The sequence below is a fragment of the Lissotriton vulgaris genome, chromosome 4_1 (assembly GCF_964263255.1).
Source record: "Lissotriton vulgaris chromosome 4_1, aLisVul1.2, whole genome shotgun sequence".
NCBI lineage: Eukaryota > Metazoa > Chordata > Amphibia > Caudata > Salamandridae > Lissotriton > Lissotriton vulgaris.
This window is the reverse complement of record NC_141691.1, coordinates 1,024,538,813-1,024,557,317: the sequence shown is the minus strand read 5'-3', so window position 1 is coordinate 1,024,557,317 and position 18,505 is coordinate 1,024,538,813.

The window sequence follows — 18,505 nt, the reverse complement described above, 5'->3', positions numbered from 1 at the left end:
CTCCCCTTTACTCCAGGTGCGGGCCGCTCACGAGGTGCATCAAACACACGATCGGGCTCACTTAAAGGGCAGTCAGACAGCGCTCGACGGGCTTATCTGACAGGTCAGTGCGTGGTCCGTTATTGGTCTGTATAATGATCTGCTAGGCCTTTTTTTGCTGTTCACTTCCCCCACATTGTCTGCAGGAACATCAAATCCATGCAGTATTCCCTACATTGCAACACACTTACACAGCGTGTCTTTTTATACATTCAGAACTGCCCAAATTTGCACATATGGGACACTTTTTTACCTACCTAGTTCTCAAATGTGGGGCACTTTTATTTTGGTGCCCGGACCTATTTTATATCTCAGTCCCATCCTGTTCAACCTCAAAGGGTTTGAAGCTTCCCAAGTGTAGGGTCGAGGGCCCTGGGCCCTCATGCTAATAAGGAGCGAGACACTGACACACTGCTTGCATGGTGCAACTGGCCCAGAGCACGTGCGCTCGGCCTCTTTTATTGGTACTGTGTCACATGACCTGTGACATCAGTGGTGGGTGGGTGTTCAGTGTAGTTACAGGCTCAGCACTAGAATGCTGACTTGTGCTGGGCATTACATCCCTCCCCAAATTGGTTAAAAATTAAATCAAACATGAAAAAGTCCAAACACCTGTGGGGGAAAGAAAACACAGAAAATAACATTGGACTTGCGCGTCCAAAAAGAGTCTCTTTGGCTGCTTGCAAGCCGCAGGCAGTATAGTTCTTACGTTTTGAATTAGCAGTTCTTGGTGGCACGGTTATTAGTTGTTCGGCGGGTTCATTCTTTCTCTGTCGGCTGTTCTCGGCCCTGCCTTTTGCTTTGCTCTCTTGGTGACAAATGGTTCAAGAGAGATGGATGACGTGGTTGTTGTTTGCCTTCCGGCTTCTTTTCTCCAAGCTGGTTGCGTGATGTTTCCAGGCAGGCTTCAGTGTGTTTCTTAGCAGGTGAATAGAGTAGGTGCGAACATCCCTCTCACTAGGATGCCCCTCTCGCCGGTTTTCTTCTGCCACAAGATGTCCGGGAGGACCTCTTTGCCAGGTTTCCACTGGACTGGTGTTTTTGGTCGCGTTGCTCTACCATAGCCTTCGGGCCGTGAGCAGGGCACTCCACGAGCCTCACCGTCGTGTCCTAGTTCCACCTGAAGGTTGAGTTGTCGACTCTCTTCATTGCTCTCGAGGCTTTCATCCTCTTGGGTCCTGCAGACGTGCTTCTCTAGATCTGTCTCCCGTGCGGGACTTGCTGCCACCAGAGTCCCTTGAGGCTTCTGATACTGGTCTGCCATGGGCTGGTGTGAGGTAGGTCAGGTCCTCCACTTCCGGAGTCCTGAGTAGTCTCGCCATCCAGTTTTCCGCTCAGACCCCAGAGGTAGATGTCGCCAACAGTCTATCTTGCTCTCTTCTGCGTTCGCCATGTGGATGGATGGCTCGTAGGTGGTTGTCTTTGGTCTGCGCTGCCGGTGTTCTTGCCAGGCTTGTCTTCCATTGCACTCAGGTGTTCCAGTGCCTGTTGCTTTCCTACTTTGCGCAGGGGTGGCTTCTTTCTTCTTTTCTTAGTGGCGGCGGCCACTCTGTTCCTTCTCCTTTCTTCCTTTCTTTGGTGGCGGCATGCCACTCCGAGCTTTCTTCTTCTCTTCTCCTCGTGACGTACCCTGGTCCCCTTTTCTTCATCTTCTCTGGCCAGGCTTCCCCATGCAGCGCGCGCACTCTGCACGTGTCTTCCTGGTCTTGTCCTAGTCCTAGGACACTGTCTTCTTGTCACTCACTTCCAGGGTTCGCGTCGCTACCTTCACACTTCTTTCTGTCGATTTCGTTAATTAGTGTGGTTGAAGTTCGTGGGTCCAGGTCCTCGGACCGCGCCTTGTCTGAACTTCTTGGACCTTGTGCTGGTCCCTTCTGCCGAGGTCTGGCAGGTAGGTTTCGTGGTGCTGAACTTCTTGGACCTCGTGCTGGTCCCTTCTGCCGATGTCCGGCAGGTAGGCTTTGTGGTGCTGAGCTTCTTGGACCTCGTGCTGGTCCCTTCTGCAGAGGTCTGGCAGGTAAGATTCGTGGTGCTGAGCTTCTTGGATCTCGTGCTGGTCCCTTCTGCCGATGTCCGGCAGGTAGGCTTCTTGTTCGTGCTTTGTGACCAGGCTGAGTGGTCAGGTTGTTTCTGTGTTGAATCTTCAGTTCTGCGGGTTATCTGCACAACCATTTTCTTTTCATCTCAGTTCAATTGCTTTGGTGCGCAACTGGGTGCGCTCTTCGGGTGTTCCCTTGTGACTTGCTGCTTTGGGCTAGTGCTGTCCGCACTGCTGCGCATTTGCGTCATGCGCTTTCGCACTTCCTGGTGCTGGGTTCTAGAACCATCGTTGGTTCGTGTGGGGTGTTCTTACTTTCGCCATTCTGCTGCAGCGACGGCCTGTGGCCACCAGGCATCGCTGTCTTCTCTTCTGGCGTGGCGTAGATGCTTCTGGAGGGTTGCGTCACCACTCCGTTGACGTTCTTCTGGTCTTGCTTCTTCTGTTTGGTGTTGGTTGCGATTCTTGTGGATTTTCTTTGGGCGCACTTGCGGCGTGCTTTCGAGTGTCTTCTGAGGAGTTCTTGCACTCCTGTTGGCGGAGGTGCTCTTTGCGTTTCTGGCGCGCTCCTGCGCTGTCGCCTTTTGCATCCGGGTAGTGTCTCGGTACTACTGTAGTCAGTGTTGCTGTGCATTTACCCTCATGCCTGGTTGTGTTCTCAGTTGTGCTGTGGTCTTGTTCTGTTAGTACGGTGAGCTTGGTCGCTTTCTCCTTTGCTTGCCTGGAGGGAGCTGGTTACTTTTCCTCTAGAATGTTCTGCTTGGAGTTGCTGCACTCCTGACGTGCTTCTGGGGTCCCTGGCGCGTTCTCGGGGTCATCACTCTTATCTCCTCGGGCTGTGTGACGATTTTGGTGGCGTTCCGGTGTACCAGTGTTCTTGCGCTTGGTCAGTTTATCCTGGCGATGTTTCGCAGTCACCTGGTGCGGAGTTCCTTCACTCCTTGCGCCATCTTGTGCAGTGCTATGCTATGCTGTCCTGGTGGCGATGGCGTGTCGCTATGCAGCGTCTTTGGTCGGGCTTCTTTGTCGCTGTGTGGCGTTCCTGTTCCAGTCTGGCGTGGCGCAGTACCACTCTCTGTGTTTTGAAGTCTTGTGGTGGCGCGGTGCCACTGGCGTGTTAGGTAGCACTGGTTTGCACTTTGCTTTGTCCTTTTGAGCGCTCCCCAGCTTGTTCTCCTCTGTTGGGCGTCTGCTTTCGTTTGGTGCGCTTGGGGCTATACTGCAGGGCTGCAGTGGTCCGTTTACCTTATCAGTAGGTCTGGGCTGCAGCAGCTTGCTTTGTGCTGCCTTGTCTTCCTCCTGGCACCCGGTTGCTTGTTGGCTCGTGTCGCTCTATGGCATGTAGGTTGCTGCCATGGGGTAGCTCCTTCGTGCTGCTGAGTGCAGTGTTTGGCAGTCTCCTCTGTGCTCTAGTGCTGCTGGAGTTCCTTTACCTTGGGGGCGCAGTTGTGTGCTTTGGCCACTAGATGGCAGTGCCCTGTTTCAGTGGATCGGGGCTCCGGCTTGCCTTTCTAAACCTCGGCTTTCCCCCAACATTGCAGGCTTTTGGGTTCACTGCTTCGTGTGACCTCTCACTCGGTTCTCTGGCTGTTCCTTTGCCCTGTGCACGAGTGTCTTTAAGTGAGAGGGAGAAGGGACGATGAGCTTGTGGTGAGTGCTTTGTGTCTTTGTCACTATGGGCTTTTCCCTCTGAAGCCCTTTGGCTGCAGGCACCTCTGTGTCTCTACTGGTGTGCTGGGGCAGTAGACAAATGTGTGAGAGGGGCTGCCTCCTGTTGCATGCTTGACGAGTCCTGCTGAGTTCTTTTACGTTTCCTCTGGCGCTTTTAACTAATTATGCAAATAGACTTTGACCGGACTCTGGGGCTTAGTTGAGGCCGGGCTGCATGCTGTCTTTGTCCTTTCACACCCCGCCGCAGCTTCACTTGTTACACGCTGCGCGGCGGGGGAGGGGTGTCAGCGCTGGTCTCCGCTTTGACCCACACGGAGCAGCGGTGAGCGAGGCAGGCGGTCATCGCTGGACTACTGCCTTTTGCGGTGAGTTTATGTTTGGCTGGGATTGTGCATGCGATGTTACCGGCTGAGGCCGGGTGCTGGTTCCACGTTTCTCCACCCCCGCCGCTTTCACAACACACGCGGCGGGGGAAGACGTTAGCGCTTGACGGGTGGGCTCCGTTTAAGCTGCAGTTAATTGCGGGTGAGCTCCGCTTTATTAGATGAACTTCGGGTGGGCTCCGCTGAAGATCATTCGGCGCCCGGCAGCTCCCCTCACGCTGCGGGCGCTTTAAGTTAAAGTTTTTCACCCCGCCGCCACACATCACACACGCGGCGGGGGATGCTGCATGCAGGCCGCGGGTGGGCTCCGCGAGCCTTGCTTTATTCACGGGGACAATGGCGGCCGATGAGGCGTCGCTACAGATGAGCCGCGGGTGGGCTCCGCGAGCATTGTCTTAGTTATCGGGGCAGTTGCGGTGTCGCTGCAGGCAGGCCGCGGGTGGGCTCCGCTGGCGCTGCTTTAATTAAATGTCTTTCACCCTCGCCGCGGCCGCCTCTCGTCACACGCGGCGCGGCGGGGGACAGCCGACGTTGCAGGCAGGCCGCGGGTGGGCTCCGCGAGCCTTGTTTCCTTAATTGGACATATCAGGCGAGTCAGCGCTCATAGTCTATGGCGGGTGGGCTCCGCTTTTGGGTGCTTTACAGTTTGTGGCTCACCTTCGGCCGACGGGCCTGTTCTCATGCGGGTGGGCACCGCGATGGCTTCTTCATCTTTCTCGGGGCATCGCCTCGGCAGGGCGGGCTACGGCAGGCTGCAGAGGTGCGGGGTGAGCTCCCGGTCACCTTCTCTTTTCCTTTCAGGCCCGGGACTCGACATACGCCCCGTGGGCCTCTCGGCGGCTGGCACGCTTCAAAGGGGGTGTGCTGTCGATGCAGGCAGCTCTCCTCTTCCCTTTTCCATGATGATTTCTTTTAGCTGCGGCACGCGTGGCTAGCGTCCGCCCTCGTCGCCATTGTAGGGTCGAGGGCCCTGGGCCCTCATGCTAATAAGGAGCGAGACACTGACACACTGCTTGCATGGTGCAACTGGCCCAGAGCACGTGCGCTCGGCCTCTTTTATTGGTACTGTGTCACATGACCTGTGACATCAGTGGTGGGTGGGTGTTCAGTGTAGTTACAGGCTCAGCACTAGAATGCTGACTTGTGCTGGGCATTACACCAAGCCCTGGTTGAAGCCAACTCAGTAAATACCAGATGTTCAGCTTTTGTTTTTCCAGAAAGGACTTTGATGTCACTAAAGTCCATAATTAAAGATAGTTTTTTTCCCTCTGGGGTTTTAGACGTACCCAGATTCTCATAGAAACCACAGCCCTGGAAGCATCGCTGTCATCAACGTTTTCTCCCTTTGTTTGTCGCATGAGTATGCATGTTTTGTCTGTCATCCCTCTCCTTGACACAAGAAAGAGGATTGTCAGAGCTCCCCAGTTCCCGTTTCCATGTGTAACTCACCTAGTTCATGTTTGTACTGTGCATTGTGGGATTTGTAGTCCCCTTTATCCCATCACAGTAGAGAGTCTACAAATCTCACAGTGCAAAGAATAGTCCTGAACTGGATGATGAGCCACTGACTATGGGTTGGGAAACTTGGGAGCTCCCGGATTTCTTGTCCACGCCTTAAAACACAAACAGGAGAAATTGGTTGTCCTTGGAAACGTTTTATTGTGTTTTTTTTTAACCAAATTCATCTCATGGATGCTTGCTATTGAAATGCATTTCCTTATTACGTTGTGGGAGTAACTAAACCCTCTGTAAGGCAGGTATGGATACATTTTATGGAGCACATACTCTGGACTGAACGGCTTCCAGGCACTTGAGAGAACATTGTGTGTGTTTGTATATCTGGATTCTGTGTCAAGGCAGCACCGGATCCTTCCTCGACATAAATATCAGCTTCTCACTCTACCCAACACAGACCACCGAGGTCCGCAGTAAGTTTTGGAGTCCAGACCCCCATGGCCATTCAGCACTTGACCTCCACTGAAGAAGGCTACCGGGGTATAAGTGTTGAATCAATTGTTTTGTCAGAAATCTGAGATGGTGCCATGTCAGGTGTCAGATGAGCTGTCAGTTGCCAAAAAGAGGCCCCGCTTTCCAAGCAGGAAGCCCCTTTGAGGCACTAGCTGATAATCAGCGCAATGCCACGGGACGACCAAGGAAACCATCATCTCTTGTAGCAGCCAGCCATTCCCTTAAGAGCCAGTGTGAAATTCCAACTTTAGACGTCAGCCGGAGTCTTAATGGGTTTATAGAGAAAAAGAACAGTGGGTAATCTGTGAATCATAGGTTCAATCAGTCAGAGTTTACCTGTGAGCTTAGTCTGATTAGTTTCTTTTATGCTCAGGTTTATCGTTCTTTTGTTTTAAGTACAAAACAGGGGTTTTCCAGAATTCTCTCTCAGTTCTTAAAAGTATTGTTTTTCGTTTGGTAGTTCCTGTGGTAACTAAGGCTGGATGTTGTTCACTGTTTTTCACTGGCCTTCAGGACTGATTTTGCCCTTCAGGTAGAACATACAAGAACAAGGTAAGTAGTCATATGTGTTTAATGTCATATTCACCACTTTTTAGGTTTCGCCTGCACAGCGCTTGCACTTTGCTTGTGAAATCTATTGTTTTTAATATAAATCTTAAAAGAGACCTACATTCCTCCCCCTCGCTTTCCTGGATTTTAGTGGTTCCTATGCTTATCACTTTATTTTACTCCAATTTCCATTTACTGTAGCATATTTTCCTGCATTTACGAGTGCTTTTTTCTCATCTGTTTCTCGTATTAGTTTCCCGTCGCCGAAATACTGTTAACATCCGCATAGGTGGAAATTTTTTTTTTTCATAAAGTTTTGCCTCTTAATGCTTTTTCGATTTTCATCAGATTTATATAGCGCAATGTATGATCTGGAGAAATTGAGTGATATGCCCAGAATGACAAGATGTTGCGCCGCCGAGACTCGATCCGGGATCCCTGGCCATTGCGCCACATCCTCTCAGCTCCCATGATACTTTCTTGGTGAGTGGTTGTTAATTCTTTTACTTATCCAGTCGATTTGGGTGTGCCGCTAAATTTGTAGGGTTTTACTAGGGAGCCCGCACATTTACGCGCGGGCTGATAAAGGGGCACAAGTGGATAGTTTGATGTACCGGTTTTGTGCCAGTTGCAAGGAGACCTTATTGCAAGTGTGTCTAGCAATTAGACCTGCTGCCTGCCTGCCCGTTGAGAGACACTGCAGGACACCCCGTGTCCGCACTTTACAGTCTGCACTGTTTTAACTTTCAGCCCTCAAGCTATTCTCACACCTTCTGCCAGATATGAGCTGTGAAAGAGGTGCTTGTAGGTGGCAGGGAGTGGAGCTGTGGCCCAAGTGGAGTCTGCACAAAGCAGATTGCGGAGCCCTGAAGGTGTCACTTATGTGAATTAGAGGGGCCTCTCACATTTCACTTCGCCCGTGGCATCAAAAAACGTAGAACCAGCCCTGGCTCCGACCTCCTGTGTGGTACGGTGCCAGCCCACCCAGCTGATCCCTGCCAGGCAGCAACTCCGGGCACACCAGCCTATGATCTCAATGTGCTGCTCCCGCAATGACTGGTGGTGGACCAGGGCGCCCGTCGAGGCCTAAAATCGGCAGTGCTGGCATGTCTGAGCATCGCCACTGGTTCGATTGGACATGTGCCCAGGTGAATCTCTTCACTCGCCATTCGCCTCATCCATGGCTCCTTAGTAGGATGCAGCATCACACTCTGACTTACTGTACGGCAATCTTGGTAGTGGGCATTGTGTTCCTGGATATTCGCCGCTCTCTTCTTCCTGTGTGGTTCCCGATGGCATCAGTCGGCACAGCGATTTCCAAGGCACAGCGATTTCTCGAGGGCGAAGTTGGTGTAACCAGAAAGAATTGCCTTGCTCTGGGGTTCCTGCCCCCTTTTTAGGTCTCGCCTACGCAGAGCGAATGCGCTGCTTAGGAAAGAGACATGTAGCCATTGATTGCAATTTTTCAGGCTAAAACGTGCACATGTTCCATTGCCTTCAATGGCAACGAGTGCATGTGTGGCGATTCCCTTGCGGGAGCGAGCGTCGCCATATGGTAGCAATTATCACTTCTCAAGGGAATCGCGCAGCCCCCCTACTCCCCTGCTGCCGTTCGAGACACGCATGCTCCTCCCCCTGCTGACGGCTGATTTTTTTCAGGCTCCTCTTCGCTTTTCTCTCTGGAATTTGTGGTAAAGGGCCGGTAAAGTGCACTCTTTGCTTTTAATTTACAGAATTTCCTACAATCCCCCACAAACTTGCTAATTAGAGGGCAACTGTGGGAAAAAAGTACTCTTGACTAAAATACATAGTTTTGCATCTGCTGTGTACGTTGAGCTCCGAGTTGTCGCAGGCAAAGCAGGAGGCACGCATTAGCAGGTTGTTGTGGGGCTTCATCAGAGCTTTCTGGCTTGAATTGAGTTTTTTTGCTGGGCTCCTGCTGTCCTCATTAGCAGACTGCGTGAGGTCTCCTCCTCAACAATTGGCAAAGCCCCTCCTGGCGGCAGGATTTTTCACTGTTTGGTCATGGCGGGAGTTCACTCGCGATCACACATGACTTATCTCTGCTGGCCCAAATGCTGTTTGGTTGTACAATGTGCCTGTGCTAGGTAATTCCACAGTGATGTGCTTTTGACGCAATGTATTCTATTTTAGTTCCCCTTAGCTCCACCAGTCCCATCTGTAATAGTTGTTTTTGTTAAGTACCTTATAGACCATATTTGGGGAATAAATTACATCCTGCCTATCAGTTAACATATGCAGTACAGTAGCTGTTTTAGGGGTGTTTTGATAGGTTACAAAAGCAATTGCTGTTTTCTATAGGCGTAGCCTAACCCCTCCAGTCACATTCACAATGTGTCTGTGTTTGTGGCTTTGCGGCTTCTCTTTAGGGACATGGGTCCCAGTGCAGGCACTTTGCAGGGCGGCTGACCCTTGCAGGACACCATACAAGCATTCCCTACTCTTTGAAGGAGTCTTGAACCAGTTCCTGCTTCATGACTCCACTCTTTACCTGATCCCTCCCTTGGCCATATTATCAGGCACATTCTGACCCACATACCTGTAACACACCCCTCACCCATTTGGGTCTCTGCCTCACCCCATACATGGCCTGAGCTTCCCCACGAGGCTGACAGACCCATTAGCATGTACCCAGTGCTTTAAATGGGAAAAAAGTAGTGCGGGTACTCATTTAAATGTGGCGAGTGGGCCGGGCATGCCACATAATTACACTCTACTGAATACAATATAAATACACTCCACATAACACAACACAGTACCACATAATTACACCATGTACTTACACTCTACTAAATGCACCATACACTCCACATAATACCACTCAGTGCCACATAATGACATGTCACGTAATTACACTCCACTCAATGCAACATAAATACAATTCACATAATATCATTCAGTGCACGTAATAACACGCCTAATAATTAATTACACTCTACTCAAAAGAATATAAATACACTCTGCATAGGCTGACAAGCCTGGGATCCCGCACCTACGCGCCTGAGTGGTACTATACCTGGCAGATATTGGCAGCCATCGGCAACCCCAGTACACGGCATATCCCTGCTGATGAGGGGTAATACCCCGAAACACGTGTCCAGGGATGGCGAAGACAGCGAAGATAGCAGAAGATCGAAAGATGATGCATCGCAAACACTTTACTACATTGACCAGAGTCCTTAGGGGCGACACCGCCGGTGTGTGAGTAGTGTGCGACCCCACCCCCATTTGTAACTTTAAAGCTCCCGTGAGCAGTGGGCTGACGAGCCTGGGATCCAGCACCTACGCGCCTGAGTGGTACTATACCTGGCAGATATTGGCAGCCATCGGCAACCCCAGTACACGGCCTATCCCTGCTGATGAGGGGTAATACCCCGAAACACGTGTCCAGGGATGGTGAAGACAGCGAAGATAGCAGAAGATCAAAAGATGATGCATCGCGAACACTTTACTACATTGACCAGAGTCCTTAGGGGCGACACCGCCGGTGTGTGAGTAGTGTGCGACCCCACCCCCATTTGTAAATATAAATACACTCTACATAACACCACTCAGTACCACATAATTACACCCCACGTAATTACACTCTTCTCAATGCAACATAAATACACGCCACAAAATACCACTCATTACCACATAATCACACATCACAATTACACTCTATTCAATGCAACATAAATACACTCCACCTAATACTACTCAGGGCCACATAATTACACACCACATAATTACAATATAATCAATGCAACATAAATACACGAAACGTAATACCACTTAATACAACATAAATACACATCATAATTACATTCTATTCAATGCAACAAATACACTCCACACAATATAGCTGTGCCACATAAGTACAAAAAAAAAGAAGACATTTTTATATTAAAATATATTTTTATTTAGGTTCTTCAGTTGTATATATTGTCGTCTTAGTTTTTATAAAGCTAACAAAAATGCTTAACACATTTTATTATAACGTTTAAACATAAAGCACATCAGCCACAATTCTCTACTACATAGCTAAAACTTCAGGATAAACACATAAAGTCCCAAAAGCGAGAAGTATTGGCTACGCCAATGCTTGTTACTTCCTGTTCCCGGTCGCCTCCTGCTCACCCACTGGGCGACTTTCCCTATTCAAATGTCACGCCCATTACTGGCACGGTAATTTTCGCTGGCTTTCGCCCTGTGATTTCATTCCTGCTCCCGCCGCCGTGAGGGGTTCCCCGTGGGCCTCTATCGGTCCGCTCCACTTCCCGGCCCGCACTCAGTTATCATACAGTTCATACTACGATGATAAATGTATTGCCTAGGAGAGATATATTCTTTGAAACACTGCAAAACACGAAAATGGAAACCAATTTAACCCAACGCTAATGCTAACCTAGTTTTGGCTGCCACAAGCAAGATGCAAAGAAAAGAAACATATTTTTAAAGCAAACACCCTCCACTGCTTTCACAAAGAACCACACAAAAATGCATATGCTCTGAGGTTTTAGCTGGAAATAGGCACTTACAAACCAGGGTGTTATCGGTTGTGTATTCGCGCATTCCGTTTATAATATGAATCTCTCTGACACTCCTAAGTACATTCCTACTCTTTGCTAATTTTATGGTCTCACCCTAAGCTTCTGATCATTTCGTTTTTTCAGGACTCTCTGCCTTAGCTCATATCATATCAAGCTGTAATCTGAAGTATCTAATAAAGTAATTTAATAAAAAACAAACGCTGTAGTTTGGGTGGTGAGCAATCACTGTGGAGGTGGTAAAAAGGTCAATGCACAATGAGAGCCTGTCCATTTATTTACTAATGGTGCTGCACAGGAAGAGTATCGTTTTATGGCAAAATTTTATTTTATTTTTTAAAATTTTTGAAAACCTTTATTGTGCATCGAATCAGAACAAATACGGGCCTACAACCTGCCGGCCGGCCACGAAAACAGTGAAGCACCAATGCAGCGTTACGGCGACACAGTAATATCTCTCATTGAAGCAAGCATTAAAAAGGTTACACTGTAATTACCATATTACCATGTCCCAGAATCCCTGAAGGTTAATTTTTAAAAGTTTTCATCGCAACCATTAAGAGCAGGTCGTATTACTCCGTACTTATACAAATAAGAGAAAAGAAACTAGGTCCATGTAGGTGGGACTCGACAATAGACACCCTTACCAATCAGTACAGTTCGCAACATGCAGGTTCCAGCCAGAGGATGGCCACAATGAGCGGATTTTGCGGATTGGCAATCCGCGAATTTGCGGATTTGCGAACTCGCAATCCGCAAAATCCGCGAATTCCCGCGAATTTGCGGATTTTTTTTTTTTTTTGTGTTCGCCCGTGTTTCTGCCAGTTCGCGAGGGTTTTTACAATTTCGCAATTTGCGAACTTACCTGTCGGGTCGCAAGTTTTGCGAACTTGTTGTTTCTACGTGTCCAACCTGTTTGGGACACTCTTCTTCATCACTGCCACTCTCTGTCACCACTGCCACTCTCTGACTACTCATGCCACCCTCTGGCCCACCCATGCCACCCTCTGTTTCATCACCACACCCTCTGGTTGTCCAGTGTACATTATTTTCGGCAAAGCAAAGCACACCTTCCCTGCCTCAAGTGACCTGAATTAATTTGGGGCTGATTAATGTGTCACAGAATATTTTTTTAGCTGGCACCTGCTTCCTTAGTGCGCGCTGATTAGTGATCTTTTGCACTTGCTAAGTGCTTTCATTGTTGCAAAATTAGTTACAACACCTGCCCTGCCCCAACTGACAATAATGAATTAGGGGCTAATTAATGTGTCACTGAAAGAATTTAAAGTTCCAGCCTGGCACCTGCTTGTCTGCTCCTTTAGCTGTAAATCAGGACCTTTGTGGCATACAGTTAAGGTCAGAGCAGGGTCACACAATAGTTGCAAGCAGGCAACCGAATTCTGGAGGGCCCCCTCAGGAAGCAATACAAAGAATCGTTACAAATCATGAGGTTGACCTTTTGCACCTGCTCATTGCTTTTGCTTTTGCTGAAATCGTTTTGCGGTTTTTTTCGCGCTATTCGCGGGGCGCGGCGTCGTGCGAAACCGACCGCGGAAGCCGCCAATTCGTGCGAATGAGCATTTTATTTTTTTGCGGCTTGTTGTTTCGCGAGTTTTTTTGCAGTATTCGCGAGCCGCTTGCAGCGCAACACGCGAATTTACCCCAAGGTCGAGTACGGGCGCGGCCATTTTGTTTGCGTGACGTATTTCCGTTTCCGCCCGCTATGTATAATCTCGCGCAGTAAGCGCATTGCGAGTAGAGGTTCGCACGAGATCGCGCGGGAAATCTAGAGGTTCGCACGAGATCGCGAGGAAAATCTCGCGCGAACTGACTTTCGCGCTCGGAAACGGGCGCCGGCCATCTTGTTTTTCATTCATTTCCTGTGTCTGGGCATGGTGTTTAATCCTCTTGATATCTTTCCCATCCTTTGCTTGTTTTCAGTTTTTTTTTTACGATTTTGCTTCTTATCTATCCCTCTCTTTTCCTAGCTGTATATTTTTGTCTTTTCTGCTATTTTTCTTTACTTTTAAACTACTTTTGTAAACTCTTTTCTTTTCTTCTTCCCTATCCTATTCTTTCTTAATTTTCTACTTCTTCCTACCTTACCTGCCCAGACCATGGTCAAGCCAGGCGCCGTGAAGCTGCCCAGGCACTTGAGGGCCGCAGCGGCGGCGGGGAGTAGTGCTGGACCCAGTGGCAGGACAGCAGGCGTGAGATCGAGGGGGGAGCAGGTGACGCGCCGGGAGATATTCAGCCCGGAGGAAGTGGGCGCGCTGGTCTACTTCGTCCAGCGCCGCCTGCCCAGGACCATCGCGGGAGGCGGCAGGATCGCGGCCGGCGGCTACAACATGCGGGAGCGCCGGAAGCGGTGGGAGAAGGTGTGCTGGGCCATATCCCACCTCTACGGGGTCCAGCGCACCTACAGCCAGGTCACCCATCGCTGGACGGACCTCCTGGACCGCGAGCGCGACCTGCTGGACCAGCTCGGCTTGGAGATCCCCGGGCTTGGTGAGTAGTAGTAGCCATTGGCATTTAATCACTCACTACTATGATGTTTTCTCCTGCTCTGTGTTGTTGTATTGCAAATATTTGTTTTTTACATGGAGCAAGCCAATAATGCCGCTGATGACGATTACATTGTAGTTAAATTATATTTCAAAATCTTCTGTGCATTTCAGGTGCACTGCTCTCCTTCTCAGTGGGGTTGCTACTATGCTTATTTGTTTTCTATTTTGTGGTCTCATTGGCCTGAGTAACTATTATGTATGAGTGTACTTAACAGAACTGCGTAATGCTAGACACTAGGGGGCAGATTACATTTACAAGCCCCTTGCGCCACGTTTACGTTGCCTTGCGTGACGCAACAGCGGCGTAAACGTGCCGCATCCCTGCAAGTCATTTACAGCATGACGCATCTAGGGAGATGCGTGACGTTATAAAGCCATGGGCCTGCACCACAATGGGTGCGTTCCTAGTACGCAGGGTGGGCGGTCCAGCGGCTGTGCGCCTCGCAAAATTGCCTGCGTGAAATCTACAAGATTTAACGCAGGCACTTCTGCGACGCTGCTACGTCAATTCAATTCCTTATGTCTGCTCGAAGCAGGCGAAAGGACTGACACAGCATGTAAAGTATTGGGTGGCCCTGAGCATTACTGGAGTTGCATTGCGTTGGCGACGTGACTCCAGCGATGCGCCGCTCTTACGTGACGAGATGCGTCACGCAAGTGCCTACCCTTGCGCCAGGGCGCGCCGCATTGTAAATGAGGCACATCTGCCGTGTCGCAAGGGTAGTTTTGCGTGACGCATTTGATCTGGCGCATCTCTGGAGATGCGCCAGAACGCGTAAGTAAGTATGCCCCTAAGGGGCAGAATTGCAATTACCGTCGCATCCCTGCAAAGTAGCAGGGATGCGCCATTAATTGTGCGGCCCGCTACCACCACCAAACATGGTGCGCCGTATTTGCAATGCGGCGCCCCATGGGCCCAAAACGTCACCGAAGCTTTACTGCTGGAGTTGCGTCGCAACGATGGCGCAGCTCCATCAATGCTCTGGGGTACCCTATCTCCCCAATGCTGGGTCAAGCCGTACGTCTGCTTCAAGCAGGTGCAGGGTTTGTGTGACGCATCATTGTCCTAAAGGTGACTGATTGATATTTTGTAGATTTCCCTCAGCCACTATTAGGATGTGTTCCAGCGCAGGAATGCCCTCCCTTGCGCCGGAACGCCCCCTGATGGCGCAGGGCTTTATAACGGGATGCATCTCCCAAATGCGTCACGTTGTTATAATATTATACGCCGCACCATGGCGCCCTTTTTTGTTTAGCTGCTGCGTCACAAAAGTCACGCAAGAACGGCGCAAAAGAGCCGCAAGGGCTTAAATCTGCCCCTTCCTTTGTAACCCTGACAATAAGAAAAATAGTGGCGGTGGATTGATAGTTTGACTATTTAAATGACTGGTAATGTAGCAGGCAACTGTTAGTGTTGTCACTGATCTGACTGAAATCACAATGGAGTTTGTCTGTCACTTTGCGTCTTGCCTGCGGACTGCTGCCTGCCAGTCCTAGGTGAACGTTTCAGTACTTTGTTTAGTGAGTTACGTGACTTTCGAAGTCACAGGTCCGCAAATAAATAAAAAGTAACCATAATCAATATAATTTCGCGGAAATATTTTGTTATTGTTCTTTTGAAATGTTTGATTTGGTTGACATTGACAAGCAACAATCATCCATGTTTTCTGTTCTTTCTTTCATGTTGTACGTCAGCTCCCCCCAGGGGCGAGAGGAGGACACAGGAGCAGCAGGCGGCGGATGCTGTTCAACAGGGCCAGGATCGGGCAGGCGAGGGCTCCTCTGCTGGCCCCAGTAAGTTTTCATTTTAGACTAGTACCTATTTTTCCTAGCGTTCCTCATTTGAATTTTTTCAAAATTGTCTTTGCTCTTCTTGTAGACTGTATCTAAATTCTTATCCTGCCTCTACTATGACTCCCTGTGGTATTACTAGATTATTCTTATTAGTCTGTCTGTGTAGCTAACTAAGATTGCACGGTTGGCGAAACTCCCATGATTCTAGTCAGCAATAGCTCTATCAACTTAGTGCAGTCCTCTGGGATTGTCCATAATGTCTTTTGAAGTGTTCTATCTGGACTCATGCTTGCAAAAATTGCAAAACCTTTCGCTCAGTCACTCTAGTCTGGAGGACCAAAAAACACAGATTGTATTTAAATTTAAAAGCTTTATTAAAAGTAAACACATTTATTAAAATGAAGTCATAATAAAACTAAACGTTTAACTGATAATGGAAAAGTGGTTAGTGCTGACGATTAATTGAAGACATTTCTTGTGGTCGAGCCGAGCTCTCACCTGGTTTCAACTTGATCTTGTTGTTAGAAGTCCATCTTCTGTCTGTGTGGAGAAAAATGGTGCGTGTTAAAAAATCAGCCTTCATCAGTTGTGCCAAAAGTGCAGCAAGACAACCTTCCCTGGAAAAAGGGACATTTTTTTTAACTTTAACGTAGACAGTCACAAATTACATTGTTTTCACATGTCTTCATTCCTAGACCAAATACTAGTGACTAGTGAGTGCTTTATTCTAAGATTCTTAAATGTACTTTGTAGGTGGAACATCTGGTGGCGGGGCCAGTGTGGTGGTGGTGCTCGACACGGAGGCGGAGGGCAGTTCATCAGGGGAGGAGGCGGCGGCGGCGGCTGTGAGAGTTGAGACGGTGGTGGCGGCCAGAGGTAAGCTCTTATATATTCCTTACTTATTGAGATTGAAGACTAGCTGGGAAGGCAAGAATATGAGATGCATGGCTGGGTGAATGATGAAGCAATGATGGGTGGAAGGACAACAGCCTGGGTGGGTGACACAGAAACTGTATGTGTCCATATACCTGGATCATGCTACTATCTGACTCTTAGATAGCATATGTGTATCTAGAGCAGGGGTACTCATAGTACGGCCCGCGGGCCGGTGGTGGCCCGGCAAGCCTTCCTTGGCGGTGCGCAGACCTTGCAGACAATCACTGCTCCCCCGGCCCCCACAGAGCAGAGGCTTTTTTGTATTTCACCTGTTAGCGCCCCTGCATCTCCACTCTGACAATCACTGCTCCCCCGGCCCCCACAGAGCAGAGTGGAGATGCAAGGCCACAAAGAGGTGAAATAGAACAAAGCCTCTGCTCTGTGGGGCCGGGCAAGCAGTGATTGTCAGGGTGGAGAAGCAGGGGCGCTAAAACAAACAAAGCCTCAATAATATGTTAATGGTCTTTTAAAGACCTGTTAAGTACTTTGGTGTTGTTGTCTGTGTGTGCGCGTTGAGGAAGCGGTCTCAACCCGGGCTGAAGGCTGACACAGATAGACACACACACAGTGAGATGACAGAGGGAGAGGGAGGGCAGGAGGGAGAGAGAGATGGAGGGAGGGCAGGAGGGACAGCAGGAGGGAGAGAGATGTATGTAAATGCTGGGTCTGGTGGCTCAGTGGATGAGGGCATCTGCTGCAGGGACCTGTGTGCAACCTCATGGTCACAAGTTATCGTTTTGCTTTAGCCCCGCCCCCTCTGACTCCGCCCCCACCAGTGCGGCCCTCGGCCCCAAACTACACTGTAAATGTAGCCCCTGAGAGAAAGTTTGTGAGTACCCATGATCTAGAGAGAGTAGATGGTCAGTGGATGAACTAAGTGTAACTTTGAAGAGCATGTAACACTGCACCCGCACGTCCGTTCCAGTGTAGGAAAGGCAAGGAAAAGAACTTTTAATTTTGTCCAAATACTACCATAAATAGTAGCAGTAGTTTGTATTGCAAGCACTGCATAGATCCGGTTATTATGGTGGCCACTCCCTACCTCTCTTAATAAGTTTAGTAGTACTCAGTCATTCATGTGTGGATGTATCACTGCCTGTCACTCAATAAAAAGCAAAGCACCTAAAGTCATCCCATATATAAGCAAAAACATCCCATGTGAAGTGATAGATAATCAGATTATTTATCTTCTTCAATTTTCCATTTCTAGTACTCATTTCCACTGTAGGGTGAAAGTTAAATTAATTAAGCAGTAGCCCTTGAGTTGTAACAGAGTATTCTCAGTGCCACCCGTAATAGAAAAGTAAGAGATTCACCACCTGCATGTACTGGACGGGTACAGTAACGCAACGGCAACGCAAGTCTAGGTCACTCCTCATGGCGTGCGTCTCTTTTTCTCGGGTGCAAGTTTACCGCGCTGGCATTATGCCGGCTTGCAGAAAATAACGTACCAATTTTCCAAAACAAGAGACAAGAAGAAGAATAAGACTGGTGTACTTTCATAGTCGACTCCAATGGAAGTCCACAGTGCTCATAGAATTTGTTCCTTAAACTCCCACTAATGTTAGAGCAAGGATGAAGAAGTGTGAGGTTAGATAGATACTGGCCTCAATAGTTATGTAATGCGCTTGCAAGTTGCTAGTTGTACTGCAGCACACATTTCTGCTGAATGATTGAGTTAATCTTAAAGAGCATTGGTTACAGACTATGTCTTTCTTTCTTCATATAGGTTCTCCTTCCAAACGAACAAGGAGGAAGGAGCTGGCTAGAGCGGCCCGGCAACGGAGAATCGAGGCCACTGTTGCGGAATATCGGCGGCTGGTGGCCCTGGAGGACGAGGAAAGTGTGCGGTCGACAACAACGACAACGTCGTCTGCATCGGCCTCCGTGGCCCCACCGGCTGCCACCCAGCACAGTGGTCCACCGAGACTGAGCCGGGCTGCCAAAGGCAAACGCCACCGCCGAGCAGCAAGGCCAACAGCTGCTTCTCACAGGCCTTGCACCTGCAAG